Source organism: Crocodylus porosus, unplaced genomic scaffold, assembly GCF_001723895.1.
Source record: "Crocodylus porosus isolate Cpor-Errol unplaced genomic scaffold, CroPor_comp1, whole genome shotgun sequence".
Lineage (NCBI taxonomy): Eukaryota > Metazoa > Chordata > Crocodylia > Crocodylidae > Crocodylus > Crocodylus porosus.
The window spans coordinates 19,603,729-19,621,152 of NW_017728948.1; the positions used below are offsets into that span (position 1 = coordinate 19,603,729).

The 17,424-nt window shown below is 42.2% G+C and overlaps 1 protein-coding gene across 12 annotated transcripts in view; it reads left to right on the top strand.

The window, feature by feature from the left end:
- ABLIM2 (actin binding LIM protein family member 2) overlaps nt 1-17,424 on the top strand; it is a 260,365-nt gene that overhangs the window by 124,099 nt on the left and 118,842 nt on the right. The window contains exon 1 of one of the 12 annotated variants that reach the window (XM_019553324.1): nt 10,399-10,733. The exons of the other annotated variants lie outside the window; for them this stretch is intronic. The gene's annotated coding sequence lies outside the window, so the exon portion shown is untranslated. Of the gene's footprint in view, nt 1-10,398; nt 10,734-17,424 lie in introns of those variants that run through there. 12 annotated transcript variants of the gene reach the window in all.

Here is a 17,424-nt window from a genome sequence, read left to right on the forward strand (position 1 = left end):
CCCCAGCACTCTTTCCTGCCCAGGCAGGGGGTCGGACTCGATGATCTCTTGAGGTCCCTTCCAACCATTGCATCTATGAATCTATTATGGGCTATTGCTCCTGTTTTCATAGGTTCAAGCAAGGAAGCCTACATATTTATGTGATCCTCACCTGCTCTGCCCTCATCATACCTCTAAACCTCTTCAAGTCTTCTCTGGCTGGTGCCCAAATTTCTCTTTAAATTGGCACCAAAGAATCCATGATGGGACTATGCATGTTATTTCCATGGAATTTAGCATCTTCCTTTGTGCTCCATGACCTATCACTAGGGACCTCTGTAAATTGCAGAGGAAGTGCCCACTGCAGCGACTCCCGCAATTTTTTTTCATTTTGCCACCTCTCCCCACCCTCACCCCTCCCCCAGTTGGTGGAGGAGCACTGCCAGCCAGGCCATTTGCTGCTGATTGTCAGGGAGGCAAAAATCCTGGCTTTAAATATGCTGCAGCTTTTGCCTCCTGGTGCTGATTGGCAGAGGGATCTCAGTGGCCCCATTGCTTGCTGCTGATTGGTGGGGAGGCAAAAATCCTGACGTATTTAAAACTGCAGTTTTCGCTTCCCTGGTGATCAGTGGCAAATTGTCTGGTCAGTGGGGCCCCCCAACCAATCAGGGGTGGGCAGGCAAGCGACAAAATGAAAAAAATGACAGGAGCCAATGTGGAGGGAACTTTCTTTGTTATTTAGGGTGATCCTTACCTATCATGTGTCATCATTCCACTTTAAAACCCTCGTAATGCCCACACAAGGATGAACAAGTTTTTGTGCTAGAAATGTAAAAGAAATGAACAGCATTCTGGACAGTTTCACTTATGTCTTTGTGCAAATGGCTGTGGCCTTTCATTTGGACAGACCTGCTACCTTGATATGAAATGGATTTTAAAAAACAGCGCTAGGACTGTAAAACTACTGAAAGAACAAGTTTTATTTTAAGTAACTATAGAATGGGCCCTGCTCCCAGTACAACAACAGCAACAAACACCGAATAGTATATAGAAAATAAGCAGTTTTTAAAAACCCAAGCTATCAAGTTTGAAAACCTTCTATTCCTCTTCAGTCTTGTCACAGGACACTATGATTTCAACAATAAATCAATTTGGTTTCTGTGTTTATATCCCAAGTTTTTTTCTGAATGTAAATATCTAAATTCAAAGTAATAAGCATATAAAAACAGAGACAATAAACATCATTCAGCTTTTGAAACAAGAGACAGTATTCTGTGTTGGTAATTCAAGTAAATCCTGTGGAAGTCAAAAAGAGGTTTTCTATTCATTTCTGTGGTATTTGAATTGGTCCCTTAATCTTGATCTCATCCAAAAGACAGCCTCTCTAGTCTGCCCTCATAGGGTTTGGTAGAGGAATGGAAGGTTAAGAGAGTTAACAGCAATTTTAAGAAGCTGCAATCTTGCCCAGAAACCATTTTACCCATTGTTTAGCCCTACATAAGGTGCTGGAATGTCATAGTCTAGGACAGGTATGACAATTCTATGCCACTAAAAGATTCAGGGTGCAAGCACATGTCACCATTACTATGGAGCAATTTATTTCATAGCAAACTTATTCTATACTGGGCACATCTACATGTGCTCATTTACTGCTTAGTAACCAAAATTACTGCACAGTACAGGTGCGCATCTACATGTGCATGCCTATACTGTAAATACGGTGGGTTATGTGTATTACTATGAAGTAACTAATAGGGTGTAAATTTGATACCTGTGCCATGCACAGTTACTGCGCAGTAATGCACGATAGATGCTTTACTGTACAGTAACACGGTTTGTGTGGACTGACTTGGGACTAGCTTTAGTCCCAAGTCAATCCATGCACAGCATTGATATGCTTTAATGCCTGAACGTGTAGACGCTGGCATATTCCCACTTACTGCACAGTAATTTGCTGCACAGCAAATTTAAGCTGGCGTAAATGCATGTGTAGACCTGCCAACTAAGTAACAAACAAGCAACCAATTCTCTCAAGCCTGCTGCTTGCAATATGTGCTGATACAGTTCTGGCCCCTGTATGGTGGAGAGCCATTCAGCATTAAGCAAACAACTATACCAGATGAAATGGAGTAGGGAAGCAGACATTTGACACATTCTTCACAGGAACTTCCACACAGTTCCTTCATATTTTCAAGCAGTAACTTTACCACGTATTCAAGTCTTTTGCTACATAGTAAAGCTGAGCTCAGGTGTCCGTTCCCCTTTTACTACATAGTACAGGCAGACTTTACCAAGGGTAAAGCCTCCAATATGCTAGCAGACCATAAGGAATAAGCTGTATTGTGACCAATAAAGAGTGGAACAAAACAGCGTTCTCTAAAAGAAACCATTTAGCAGTATGCTTTCTCCTCTTGTGGGGAATTGTTGATTTATTAAGAAGTTTTTTCAAATAACTCAGCATGATTGAGAAGGTTGCAAGTTACTTCTTGTACAAGGATACTTTGCTGCGTTATTTTTGTTTGTTTGTTTATGAACGTATGTGATTTCTTCATTGTCCTGCTCAACAAAGGCTCTAGGCAGCTTTCAGCCAATACAAGATGCATTATAAAATCAGATAAATATTAAAATAGAATAGGAGGTAATAAAATAACTCCCCAAACAATGCCCCAGAACATAACCCCACCTTCTAAAAGCCTGCCCAAAAGGAAAAGGTCTTATAATACTTCCAGAAAATGTCCAGGTTTGGGCTCTGGAAGGCCTCAAAGGGGAAAGAGTTCCAAAGCCGAGGAGTGATTACCAAAAACATCTCCATGTATTTTTAATGAAGGAACTTGGTGCCCAGAAGGAACTTGCAGCGGGTTGCTCTCAGCTGACCTTAGATGTTGTTATAGAAATTAAGGGAGGAGAACAATCCGTTAGGCATGTGGAGCCCAAGCCATTTATACATCAAACAGAAGCAGAGTGAATTTGCACCATATACGCGAGCTACGTTACAGAGGTATAGCATGTATTTTCATATGCCTGAGTTCACTTCATCAGATGCTATTTTTTAAGCCAGCATTTTCAATTGTGCCCCAAAAGCTATTGGAAGCAGACTCTGGAGACTTGGACAAATGTGTTTCTATTGAACCTGCCCATTTAAAAAAAAAAAAAAAACACGAGCCGCTCATTCTGCACCAGCTACAGCTTCTGCAGCCTTCAAGGGCAGCCCCATGCAGAGTACATTGCATAGTCTAACCATGAATGATGCTGGCCAGATCTGAATCTGAAAGAAGTTGTAGCCTTCCCATCACATGCAGCTGGTGAAAGGTGCTCCTAGTCACTACTGCCACATGAAAATAAACATGCAGAAAAGGATTTAAAAGCACTGCAAGGCTGCAATCCTTAATGACATAGCAAAACTGAACCCTATTGATGATAAATGTCCCTATCTCTCTCCAAGCAGTCTGCTAAACTCAGAAAAATTTCTGTAGAAACTATGCATTAGTCCAAAGCCAAAAGGCTCATGATGATTTATCGTTTAGTCCTTTGGGCTGGTCCCCAAGAGAATCAACAGCATTTCAAGCTCAGCACTGCTCAGTATGGGCACGTGCCCACAAGTGAGCACATGCATTTCCTAAGAGACAAATAGCAGTGGCATGTACTGCTGCTACTAGTCCCCAGGGAACACTTGTGCCATGCATGCTCTGGTAAGCAGCACATTGCCCCAGGTTGGGTAGGGAAGACAGGGGCCAGAAACTGTTCTGGCACCAGCAGCCTTATCTCAGGTCCTGTGGGCCTCTGGGAGCTGCAGCCATGGTCATTCTCTAGTAGGGTGCCCATCTGTTAACTGGAGCATGGCTTTGGCTGACCAGGCTCTGGTTCTGGGTGACACACACTGCTGCCACATGCACCATTCTGCTTTATTTAGGCACTGTTTGGTTTTTTTTACTCTGGGAATTCCTTCCTTCCTCACATTAGTATCTTGAACTGTATCATTTCATGGTTCACAGTCACTCGCGTTATCTTCTGCCTTCCTATTCTCAACCAATTCCCCCCTGTTCGTGAGCAACAAGCCTCACCTCAAACCCCAAAAAAAATCATGAAGCAGATCTGCAAGGAATTCATTTGTAAGCACTTGGAGGAGAAAAGGGTGATTAGGAACAGTTAGTATGGATTCACCAAGGGCAAATCATGCCTGACCCACCTGATTACCTTTTATGATGAGGTGACTGGCTCTGTGAATGTGGGGAGACAGGTGGATGTGGTGTACATTGATTTTAGCATGGCTTTTGATACGGTCTCCCACAACATTCTTGCAGGCAAGCTAAGGAAGCATGGGCTGGATGAATGGACTGTAAGTTGGATAGAAAGCTGGCTGGAGCATCATGCTCAGAAAGTAGTAATCAATGACTTGATCTAGTGAGCAGGCGATATCAAGTGGAGTCCCCCATGGGTTAGTCCTGGCGCCAGTTTTGTTTAATGTCCTCATCAGTGACCTGGAAGATGGCATAGAGTGCACCTCAGCAGGTTTGCAGATGACACCAAGTAATAGATACGCTAGAGGGTAGGGCTAGGATTCAGAGGGACCTCGTCCAGTTGGAGGATTGGGCCAAAAGGAATCTCACAAAGTTTGACAAGGACAAGTGCAAAGTCCTGCACTGAGGGCAGAACAAGCTCATGCACCTGTATTTATGAGGACCAACTGGGGGAACTGGGCTTATTTAGTTTAGAGAAGAGGAAACTGAGAGGAGACTTAATAGGAGTCGTTGATAACGTGTAGGGGGTGGATGCGGTACCACGTGCCCCCCCCCCCCGCACCCAGACACCACTGGCAGCATCTGCAGGAGGTCCCCTATCACCACTAGCTGATGCTACCGGCACTGTCTCCAGGTGGTCACTGACCACTGGTTGGCACTCGCCATCTCCCACCCACTCACCACTGCGGCTGCCTGTCGGAGCTTGCCACTCACTGCTTGCCACTGCCATGCTCCCACAGCTGATGTCAATGCCAGGGGAGCTCACTGTGCCGCCCCCAGCCTCCAGGAGCATGTGGCATTCTTCAACTACTAGAGGAGAGGTTCAAAAGAGGATGGAGCTAGACTGTTCTCAGTGGTGGCAGATGACAGAACAAAGAGCAATGGTCTCATGTTGCAGCAAGGGATGTTTAGGTTAGATATTAGGAAGAATTTTCTCACTAGGGGAGTAGTGAAACACTGGGACAGTTTACCCAGAGAGGTGGTGGAAGCTCCGTCCTTAGGGGTTTTCAAAACCCGGCTAGACAAAGCTTTGGCTGGTCCTGCTTTAAACAGGGGTTGGACTAGATGACCTCCTGAGGTCCCTTCCAACCCTAACTTTCTATAATTCTGCAATAAGTCAAGAAGAATTTCCCACGGTTGGCTTTTCTACTATTTCTATCAAAAAGTTATCCCTGACACACTCCAGGAATTTGCTGGGGCACTGGTTGTGTACTGCTGTGTTTCCTTCCCAGCAGATACGCCAATAATTGAAGTCCTCCATGAGACCCAAGTCCTGTGATTTTGAAGCTTCCATCCGTTGTTCCATCTCCTCTTTCTGGTTTGGAGGCATGTAACAGATGCCTACCATTAAATTCCTTCTGCTACTCTCACCTTTACCCAGAAGCTTTCAACAGGCCTATCTTCCACTTCATACTGCACCTCTGAACACATGTTACATCACCTTTAGATATAGTACAACACCTCCTCCTTTCTTCCCCTGCCTGTCATAGAATCATAGAAATAAAGGGCTGGAAGGGACCTCTGGACAGGAATACTGCTGAGATCTAATGATCCCAGCAAGGTGCCTGTCCAGTCTCCTTTTGAAGACTTCCAAGGTTGGGGACTGCACCACCTCCTTGGGAAGTCTATCCCAGATTCTGGTTACCCTTACCGTAAATAAGTTCTTCTTTATAGCCAACCTAAAACCATCCTCTAATAGTTTATGGCCCTTGCAACTTGTCCTCCCCTGGGGTGCCCTAGTGAACAGCTTTTCTCCTATCTCCTGTTATTTACCCCTTACATACTTATAGACAGCCACCAAGTCCCCCCTCAGTCTTCTCTTCCCCAGGCTGAACAGTCCCAGATCCCTTAGTCTTTCCTCATAAGCTTTGTCCTCCAGGCCTTTAATCATTCTTCTGGTCCTTCTCTGGACCCTTTCAAGTTTCTCCATGTCTTTTTTGAAGTGTAGTGCCCAGAAGTGGACATAGTACTCTAGCAGGGGTCTCACCAGCACTGAGAGGAAGTATCGCTTCTTTAGCCTCGCTCGCGATACATCGGCTAATGCATCCCAGTATGCTGTTAGCTTTATTGACTACAGCATCGCAGTGGTGGCTTATGTTCATCCTGTGATCAACCATAACCCCAACGTCCCTTTCAGCCATCATGCTGGCCAGGACATCTCCTCCTAACCTATATTCATGTTGCTGGTTACTTTGCCCCAGATGAAGCACTCTGCATTGATCCTTATTGAACTGTATCCGGTTGTGCTCCTCCCACCTTTCCAACCTGTTCTGGTCTGTTTGGATCTGCATCCTATCCCCTAGCATGACCACTTTTCCCCATAACTGAGTATCATCTGCAAACTTGGCCAGCGTGCTTTCCACATCCTCATCTAAATCATTCATAATGACGTTGAACAGCATGAGACAAGCTATATTCATCCATGACCATACTCCAGATGTGTGTACTATCCCATCACATCTCCATAGTTCCAATTACAGTGTACTTCTGTACTGTGCTCGGACCTCCAATTCTTCCTGATTGTTCCCCATACTTCTTGCATTATCATATAGTTCCTTTTATAAACTGATAATACTAATGGGATTTTTTGTCTCAAGTGGAAGTCAGTCTTAGAATATCATGCCTCAGAAAAGGGTCACTAACAATCAGAATTCCAGCCTCAATTTATTCATTGCTAGTTTAGACTCACATTCTTGGGCCAGTGTTTTTCATTAAGTACCATTTCTCCCTTTCTTCTGTTTTTCCCTGTGATTCATGGATAGAGAGCAATCATTCTCTTAGCCTGGGTTGCTAGGTTAAAGTAGACCAGGTTTGCAAATCTGCTTTCATAAAACAGGCTCTTAATTTTCCTAAGAGTCCTGGTAGATCATCTGCCTATGTTCTGGTTTGAATTAATCTTTCTTAATTGAATGACCAGAGTTGTATACAGTGGTATAGATGATGTCTCACCAAAATCATGCATAATGATGTTAATATTCTGATATCTCTCCTTGCAACAAATCCTAGAAATATGATCACTAATATACCAGGGTGTTTCTTTTCTTCTGTTCTTATTTTTAACAGGTTCCCACATTATAAAATAAAGTATTTAGTTACCAATCTTCACGTACCATTAAATAGCATCCCATTTATGTTACTCCAGTCCCTCAAAGTCATTTGTTTCTCTGTGTTTAAAGTTTCAGTTCTTTGCCGTTTTGACAATGTCTCCCAACTTTGACCATTCAGCATATTTTTGAAGACTTGTATTTTTTCTACCAAGTTCATTATTGAAAATAATAAAATGGTCCCAATACTGATCCTTCTTCCAACATAATTTTTCCCCATTATCTCCTTTTTAGCCAATTCCTTATCCACTTTACAGTTACTGCACTAATCATCTTTTGTAATTGAACTAATAATCTCCTAAGTAGTGCCATATCTAATTAACTTTAACACATATAAAATACGTGTAATATCTTCATATTTATAAATATAAAATAGGTTTATAAACTTTCATTCCTAAACAACTACTTCCCATAATCCTACAAGACTTAAATTCTCTTACTTCGGTTTACACTAAGGTAAAACTGATGATGGCCATATGGATCCTGTATAACCGAATTCAAAAGACAGACATTCTAATTAAGACAAAGGAGAAATCTTTACCTTTTTCCATGATTCCTTTTTGTCTCTTGTAACATTCAAGACATAAATTTCTCATTTTGGTCTTCCAATCCATACTAACTACCGTATGTCAAAGGCAGCAATCTACCAGCCAGAAGAGGGCCAGAATTTACTGGCACAAATGGGGCTAACCATGATTCTCCTCAGCATTGCATAGCAAGCTACCTCCAGCATACTCAATGTCTTTAGAAACAGCTTCTTATAAATATTCTGGAGAAATGGTGGTATTGAGGGACAGCGTTTACAGAGACCTGACATCCCAAAGGACAGTTCTAACTGAAAAGATGATTAAGCTATCCTGTTTCACAAACATCACAGTGGAGCAATAGATTGAGTTATCTTACCATGAAGGGATGTTTGCTTTGTCCCATATCCCTGATTGGCAGTAGCCCAGAAGAGAGAGGAAGTAAGTCAGTGGTTTGGCCAATAGCCTTGTAGTAGGGAGACCAGAATTCAGGTCCTCTGCACTATTAGAGACTTCCTCTGTAACCTTGCTCTGTAACCTTGATCAAGATACTTTGTCTCTTTCCCACAGTTGTTCTTCCCTACCTCAGAGTGGCACTGAGAGGGTAAATACATTTAAGACTGTGAGGTGATCAGACACTACAGTCATATATGTTCTTTAGACACCACCGGTGGTCAATACTACATGTGGATTTATTTGTTGTTAATCTGAACAGAAGCCTACAGGCCGAAGGCAGGGTAAAAGTGCCCCTTATAAACTAATTGCATGAGAGATGCAGAAACCTTCAGGGAATCGGAGATGCAGAAACATATAGGTTAAACACTTTTATGGGGATGCAGTTACAAGAGTCCCTCTGAGCCTGTTAATTCATCATCCTGATTTGTTTCCTCTCTTTCTAAGCAGAGGGTCATTTTTCTGACTCTGCCCTAGACCTCTGTCTACAATGTTCTACAGCTATGCACTTGGACTAGGGACAGACATTCAAAAAGCCTGAGCCTGAATTGATTTAATCTTTGCAGGTTAGTTTGCCTAGGTTGAACTGGTTTGCAACTGCACAGACATTTTCTCTGGACTGAGGAAATTTAGCCACATGCCTGCAGTGGCTCAGGCTAGAAGGTGGGGGGGCACTAGAGTAGACCTCCCTTCCTTTCAACACTGCTGAGCTGAGGCAGGGTGTGGCCAGACTCTGGCAGAGTGCTGTGATTAGGGAGGGTGTAAACCCCTACCCTGCCTGCACCATCCCAGGCTTTTTCCTGCGCACTGTTCAAAGGGCAGGAGTGTTGCCAGCCCCTCAGCCAGCACTCTGAGGCAAAGGGGGTGGGGTGCAGTGAATGCATCTGTTGATGATGCTGAGTTTTTCAATCTCTCTCCCTGCTTCTTCATACTATCTGCAAACCTGACAGGCAAGGGAGCCAGCAGAGGGCTGATAACATAGGATTTATCAGCCCATCAACAAAACAAAAGCCTCTCTTCTTCAAGCTCTTCTTAAACAGCTTTTTCCAAGGAAGAAATGGAAGGACATTACCAGCTGACCTGTTGATTAGCTCCAAAAAGCCCTAAGTAGTCACTGTTTTGTCTGTGTCCCAGTGAAATTGGAAACACACACACCCCTGTCTCAGCATTAGCTAGCATACCACATGCCTAGGGTCTGTGGGGCTGGGGTCCATGCTGTGGGAGATGGGAGGGAGGAAGGAGGGGGATCCCTACTTGAGCAATGAACAGCCAGGGGGAAGCCAGGCAGACCCTGACGTGTCTGCAGTCCCTGTAGGAGCTCTGGCTAGGGAGCAGAGGGATGGGGCCAGCTCTGCTCTGTAGCTGCAGAGCATCTGAAATGCTGGGGGACTGTGGTTTAACTTAAACCAGGAAGGGGACTGGGATAAACATTGCATAAACCAGTTTGACCCAAATCAGTTAAGTCTTATACTACGTTCAACCAGGTTTATCTCAAACCAGTTTTGGCCATTTTGAAACTGGTTTACATGCACTGAATGTCTGTTCTGTTATAGATTTAAACCAGCTTCTGATTACTTATACTGGTTTGTGTGTAATGTCTGTCCCTAGCCATAGCGCTCAACCGTGCCTACAGATCTGATAAAATTACAGAGTCATTTGCTACAGCTTGCATGTGTCTATTTGCTGCAGCTTCTTTCCTAAAACATATACTATGAGCTGTGTATGACACAGGTATAATTAAATATTTGTTTCTCAATGCATAGAAACACAGAATCTGTAAAGCTGCCAGAAATTAGAGGCATGTTTTGCAAAAGGAGAGAAGAGATATGTGAGGTTCTCAAAGATGATGAGACAGGAGATGTTTTCAGCTGCAGAAAGTAATTAAGCATTAAAATTGAATATTTAATCTGGTAAAGGGAAAAGATCCCCTTGTTTGGTGATTTGCTTGTTGCTTAGCTCTGAGGTTATGATGTTTTAGTTTGCAGTCAGGTCTGCTTTGTAAATCAATTGCTTTCCCCTTTTTGGAAATCCTAGTTTAGCAAAGACGAGACTAATTCTTTGCAGCAGGGTGTATAAATTTGTGCCTGCAGTGTGGAATAATGGTTTATTCTGAAATGTCTATTATCCTGCTGTTTCACTAACTACAAAACCCAGTGATGTGTAAAAGGTACTTGAACAGCTTGTAATACAGACATTAATTTCGAACCATGCAATAATAGAACCAAAAAAGATTCCTTCTATATGTAAGTAAGGTATGGACAGTCTCTGAATGGCTGACAAGAACAGCAGGATTGAAATGTCAAAATTAATCTTCAGTTACAAACTGCTAGCAAAAGCCAGGCTTTCCGTACCACGAGAGAAGAGAGCAAAAAGTGTTGGGAAAATATATCTCTAAGTAAATCAACCTTAGCTCTTGCAAAAGGAAACCAACTAAGGTAGGAGACATTGATCAGCACTTTCAAAAACCAGTGGGTGTAGTGCATTTTGCAGTTTGGAAATGATTCTTTGATTCTGGTGCGTATGAATTTGTTTGGAGCTTCTGGTTTGCAAAGCCATGTTAATCATTATGTGCATGTTACCTCAGTTCAGCTGGTTAAGTGTTAATTAGCACTCAGTTGACTTCATCTGAATATTAAGAATGCAATTCACAATGACTTGTTGATTTTAAACAGGCTTTATCCAAATTCCATAAATAAACACATGAGCAGCAGTTGAAATGCTGTTTGATGATAGTTTAGCCTATTTATTGCCTTAGTCTGATTTATTGTTCTTGATTTGTTCACCCCACCTGATTTTTTTTTTCTTTAACATGTAACAGCCTCTTCCCTCAAGGGAATATCAATATGCATCATCTTTTCTGTACTGTGACATTTAAACTGCTGCAACTGTGAGAATGTCAGAAAAAGATTCTGTATAACTGTTACCTTGCACATCAGTTGCTGGGGGTTCCCGGTAAGCAGACTCCCAACAACATTTGCCAGTATCTTAATCAGGTTACATTTTTGCCTGCTCTATTAGATGCTGCTAAATATTTCAAATGATGCAAAGCTGTGTTTCAAACTTTTGAAAAAGGGAGTCAGTATGAGAATATTTATTTTGATTCTTTCAGTTGCTTGGTTTTCTTCCTGTTAATGGTTTCCCCTGTACATGTAGGTAGGGTCCCTGCATACAGGTCTAGGCACTATTTTGGGTATATCTTTGTACCTAGTTAGAATTATAAGCGTGGGGGCATGGGTGAATAAGTGATGCCATCTGCTTCTTATCAGGTAAAAATAGTGTTTAAGCCAATTCCTGTTACAAAATGAATTGTTTTTGATTTCAGCATTCAGTTTTGAACTTTAAATATGAACTGCATGCAAGATACCAGTTTCCTGTCTCAGCAGTGTCTTGCTGTGGTGTTGTATTAATATTGCCATGCCATTTAGTACATTTTTCCTGCGAATAAATATCTCACCTATATGAAATTTTGCAGTGCTAGATATTTTCAATTCCTCATATGTCTGCTTTACATAATTCCTTTATTTCTGTTTGACTTCTGACGGATGCCACTAGCGCACACACACACATCAGCAAGAATGCTTCTTTGCAGTGCCTGGCAACATAACCATTGATCCAGTAAACAGCAGAACAGCCTCCCCTCCATCTCTCTCCAGTAACCATGACAGTGGTATAACAATAAGCTTTGTCTAGCACCCTGAAATGCAGTTAGTGGCAATTGCTTTTGTAGATAAAATATCTTCAGTATGTTCTGACCTTCTGAAAGTTGTTTTGTGCATCTTCTCCAGGAACGGAAACAGACTGTAAGGATGATAAGTGAAATGATATTTCCTCTTCTGGCCATTCATATGTTTTAATTTACTTTTTCCCCTTTTAACTAAGAAAACTTTGAAATTATACTTTGAACCAGAAGTCTATTAATGAAAACAAACTTTGGAGCTTACTATTATTAACTATGATTATTATTATTATTATACCATATTGGTTTTATGGTAGTGCTCAGTAGTCCCAAATGATTTTAGGGCTCCCAAATACAAACAAGTCTCAGATGCAAGAGATGGTCGCTGCATTACAGACCCTGCAATATAAGGTGATGAGACAACCTAGGTTAAATGACTGATGCTGCAAATCACTGTCAGGTTTGGGAACAGTGCATCAGGTCTTCTGACTCCCAGTCCAGTCCCCATTCCCAAGGACCATAATGCCTATCCAAGACTATGCAATATTTTTTTTTTTTCAGCAATTTCATTCTACCAGATGGAAATTAATGAGCTATATCTTCAACTGTTGCAGCAGGGCAACGCCAAGAGAGGGGGCAGGGAGGTGTGGCTTTTCTTCCAAAAGTTAGAGTAGCCTCAGGAAAATATTTTAAGCAAGGCTACACAACAGCCATGGAGAGACTTCTGCTGCTTTTATATCAGTGGATTGGTGCTAATTTAAACAGGAGAGAATTTGACCATAGCATGTAAGGAAGGATCAAAAGAAGCAAGGCAGGCAATTGAACAAATGGGAAGCCAAAACCTGCTTTTTTGTACAGTGGTTGACATGAAGCAGTGCAGAGAGAGAGAGATAATGGGAAGGTGCAAGTCACCTGTTATAAAACATGTGCAATGATTGCTTAGGCAGACAATTTTCCTAAACAAGAAAATGAGCCAAATTCAGCAGTAATATAAGCAGACATTACACCACTGACTTTATCCTGCTTGCATCACTCGTACCCAGGATGAATTTGGCACTGAAAATCCCAACTTGTCATGAACTAAGATCTGACTTACAATTATAGTAATAATAATTATAATTATTATACTTCTAATGTTTGATGTAGTAATTAAGAATTTTGCCTTGTGAGAAGGCACTATGCAGTGAGTTACTGTTGTTAAAAGATAAATATTCCCATTTATACATCTTGCTCTGCACTTTATACCTGAAAGAATAAAGAGGATGTGGGAGGCAGTAAGAATGACTCAAATATTTCCACAGTGGGTAGGAAATTTCAGGGTTCTGCAAAGCATGTGGGGATGAGCCAGAGCTAATTGAAATGGAAATAATTGCACATGTGAGCAATGAAAATTACATGTAATGTGGAGGTCCATGTATTGAATATTTCAAATGACAGATTCCTGACTTAGGGTGGGATGGCTGATGACTTGAGTGCTACAAGAGAGGAGCGGTCTGATTCACCACAGTGTTACTCCACTTCTGTGCTGGTATACTCTACTGAAATTAATTCAGCATACAACTGCAATGATGAGTCAAGTTCCCTGAGACCTAAAAATGATTAGTAAGAGTTTCTTCCTGACATTTCTTTTTCCATCTCCTCTCTTTCACTCTTATTTCTCTTCTGATTTGCTTTATGTTGTATACAATAGCAATGCACAGTCATTCAACACAGATGGCTGAGTACTCTTGTCCCACCTCTTCTTCAGCTGCAGTAGAAGCCATTAGTAATAGCTACTTTAGTAAACATTATTAAACAGCTATCATTAAATAACACTGCAAGTTACTCTGAGATAGGCAGGGCTGTTGCATTCCTGTTTAAGTGTGAATGGAGCTTCCAGATAATTTAGCTCGTGGTAAGAAGCAGCTATAGTCCTCTGGTCCATCCAGTAGATACACAATCACCTGGATACCCATGGAAAATTCAGGTATAAATGGAAAGCAGGTAATGGTCACTTAAGAGGGGTTGATTTTGCTACTGGAATTGTAATGACTTGTTGGGCATGAAATAACTTACTTATTAACTAGCTAACTAACTAACACTATCTAGCTTTTCATGTTGTGCTTATCACACATTAAGATCTGAATTATAACTGTGCCAATTGTTGTTGTCATTAGTATTCTTCCTTTTAATGTTTGTTTGAAGTAATTAGGGAGTTTGCCTGGTGAGAGGCCATATGCAGTGAGTTACAGTAGTTAGAAGATTACATTTTCCTATTTGTACATCTTGCTCTGCACTTTATACCCAAAAGAATACAGAGGATGTGGGAGGCAGTAAGAATCACACAAATGTATCCACAATGGGATACATCCCTTTGAGATGAGATAGGACACATCTGATTCCTTTTTGACTTAGGTTTATCCATTCCATGCTTCATGGTTGTACTATGCAGAAGCCACATGAATAGCTTCCATTCTAAGAACAGTGGAAACTAGGGTATCTCAAGAAATGTTGCATGATACCAGTTAACTAACTCAGATTTATACTAGATTGTATGAATGAGTTCATTCTTATTGGTACTGGCTTGACATTTTAAACTTAATAATATGGAGCACTATCATGAGTTTATACCTCTGCCTGAGGTTGATATTGGTTATACTGTAGATTAAGTGTGTGTGTAGATGAAACAAAATTTCCAGTATACATCAGTGCAACTGTGTTTGTGTTTGCATGACCTGGGATTTCCCTCCATTTTAAAGTCCATTTAGCACCTTAAACTAACACTACTCACAGAAGTGTTATTTAGCAGTGCTTTTGTGTTACACCACTCCAAGTGTGGATTTTCATAGAATCAGTGACTCGGAAGGGACCTAGACAGATCATCTAGTCCGACCCCCTCCCATTTTGTTCATGCAAATGGCCAGAGTCTCCGAAGGCTTGTAATTAATCCCCTTCACCACAAAGGGCTGCTGTGTTCCAACCTCTAACCAGTAGGTAGTGCTGTGTGTTTTTTGGTTCTTTTTACCCTCTTTCACTTCTCACTCTTCACCCCTCCCTCCTCCGCAGTCAGGACGTGTCTGGTTGTTTGTTTGTTTGCCCTTTTTATTACTTTCAAATGTTATTACTGTTAAAATAATGGGGGGAGGAAATATAATTTTCTACCCCCTCTTAATTGTTTCCCCCTACCTATGGTCTATGTCATACCCCGACCACCCATGTACCCTCCTGTCCCCCCAGACTCCCCCCCCATTCTCACTCCCATACCCTCCACCTGCTGTGACCCCTTCACACGCCATCGACTGCCAGTGCAGTGGCCATGGCTCCCAACAGCTCCGACAATATAAGCAGAACAGTAAGTTTTCTGTAACTAGTTTGAAACTTTGGGGGGAGTGAATTGTTACATGACTTCCTGCAATATTGCAACCTGAACTTGCATCACATTCCATTCCAGAGCCATGAGCTCAAGATGCTGCCTGCCAGACTCGGCAGCTGGGGTATGCAGTGTTCCAGGTGATATTTAGGTAATATGTCCCACTGAACCTCTGTCTGTGTCTGTGGTGGGGAGAGGGGGGTTTGGCAAAAGTTCATTTTTTCAGCTGTATGCCAAGCCTCCCTCCTCTTCCTCCTCTTCTCTTTTCCTCCCTCCTTGCAGAAAACTTTCATGAGTGGAACTTACCGGGAATGAGCCCACAGGCCAGTGAGGAGTGAATTGACTGGCTGTCTCCAAAAGATTCTGAAAATAACCATTTTTATTTACATTTTTATTTTTGTTACATTTTGTATTTGTTTTTTATTTAGTTTATTTTTATATTGTCAACTTGTATATAGTTATTTTTGCTATTCATTTTCATTTCAGTAAAGTATTTTTGTTCTGCTATATAATAGATGTGTCATTTTTTCCCTTTGGGATGATGGTTGGGTTTGTTTTTGTAGACTCCGCCCTCCTCAGTGGTGGGGGTGCTGTGCCTGGCGGGGGCGGTTAGTCATGGCATTACATTACTTGAAAGACTTGAAAAAGAGTTGCAGGGTGAAGAGTTGCACTTGGGAGTTGCTAGCACTTGTTAAGTGCTAGCTGGGGTGCAGTCCAATCAGATATGTCTTGTAAGAAAGACAGAACACCCCCACTCAGGCCTTTAGCAAGTCTTTATTAAGTCTTTAAAATGGATTATAATGCATACAGTCACCGAAGGGGGTGGGGGGTGGCGGGGGCTAACACCTGCTGCTGCAGCTCAAAAACAGCTTCTTTGCAGGCAGGCTGTACTGATATGGGAGGAGTGCAGCAAAACATTTTTTTTCCAATGCTGTCTTTGCAATGCAGCATTCGCTTTGCAAAAATCCTGCATGCAGCACTTTTCAGAGGGTTTGCAGACAGCCCCCCCGTGCCCACTTCAACTCACTACCTGCCTGGAGAGAGCATGGTCATTTCAAGTGTGCAGGCAGATGTTTGCAGGGGAAGTAGTCGGAGTCAGGTTTGCACTTCCAGAGAATGAAAAGGAGTCGAGCAGAGGTTGGAGGTTTGGAGAGTGGGTATATGGTCATGTCTGGACAGTTCCTCATGGGTGCTTTGTCCATGCAATAACTGTTCATGCTGCAAAGAGCATTGTGTAAGCATTGTATTAGCTGACCTGCTTAGTCCTAGATCTGGATATATTCTCTTTTTTCCTGCTGACCTGGCATTTTTGGACATCTACAGTGCATTTTTGGTATTTGCACATCTGGAGGTACTCTGTGTCTGGATCCATAGCCAGATGCATGTGGCTGATTATCCAGACATTTTGCATCAGATAGCTATCCCTAGACATATTATTGAGAGGTGCCTGGAAGGGAGGCCGACCAATCTGAAATATGTTTGTGTCCATCCTGGGAAACAACTGCACTACCTCCTCTCTCCTGGCTGCCTATAAACCCCCAGTCCACCCACTCGCTCCCCTGCCCTACCCACCCCCCACCTCCCAGGTCCATGAAATTAAACAGGAGCAAGTACAAATCAGAAGTTTTTGTTTCTCATCTTTATTTTTTTCACAATAAATTGAATTGTAATCAATTCCATTGAGAAATTACAATAAAGCTGAAACAGTTTTACACTGCAGCCATGCATAGGATAAAACACCAATTCACAATTATGCTCCCATGTTCGTTCTGTGATAGATACAGATGAATGGAGGGCTGCATGGTGGGAGGGATGGAGGGAGGCAGCCAGCCAGCCTGGATACTGGTCCTTTCTGGTTACTGATGACCCCATGACTTTTATAGTCATGGCATTACTGGAAAGTGTCAGGGTGGACTCCTATCAGATGGAGGGAGGTCAAATGCTTAGCCAGTGCTAGTCTGCTGCCAACATTTTCTTGCAAGAAAGAAAAACCCACCCAGCCTCAAAGCTTAGTTAGGGAGGGGTCTCCTCAGGTCATGCTATCCTCCATTGCATTGTACCTTTGGAATCTTTGCTGGGCACAAAGCTTAGGGTGAGATGG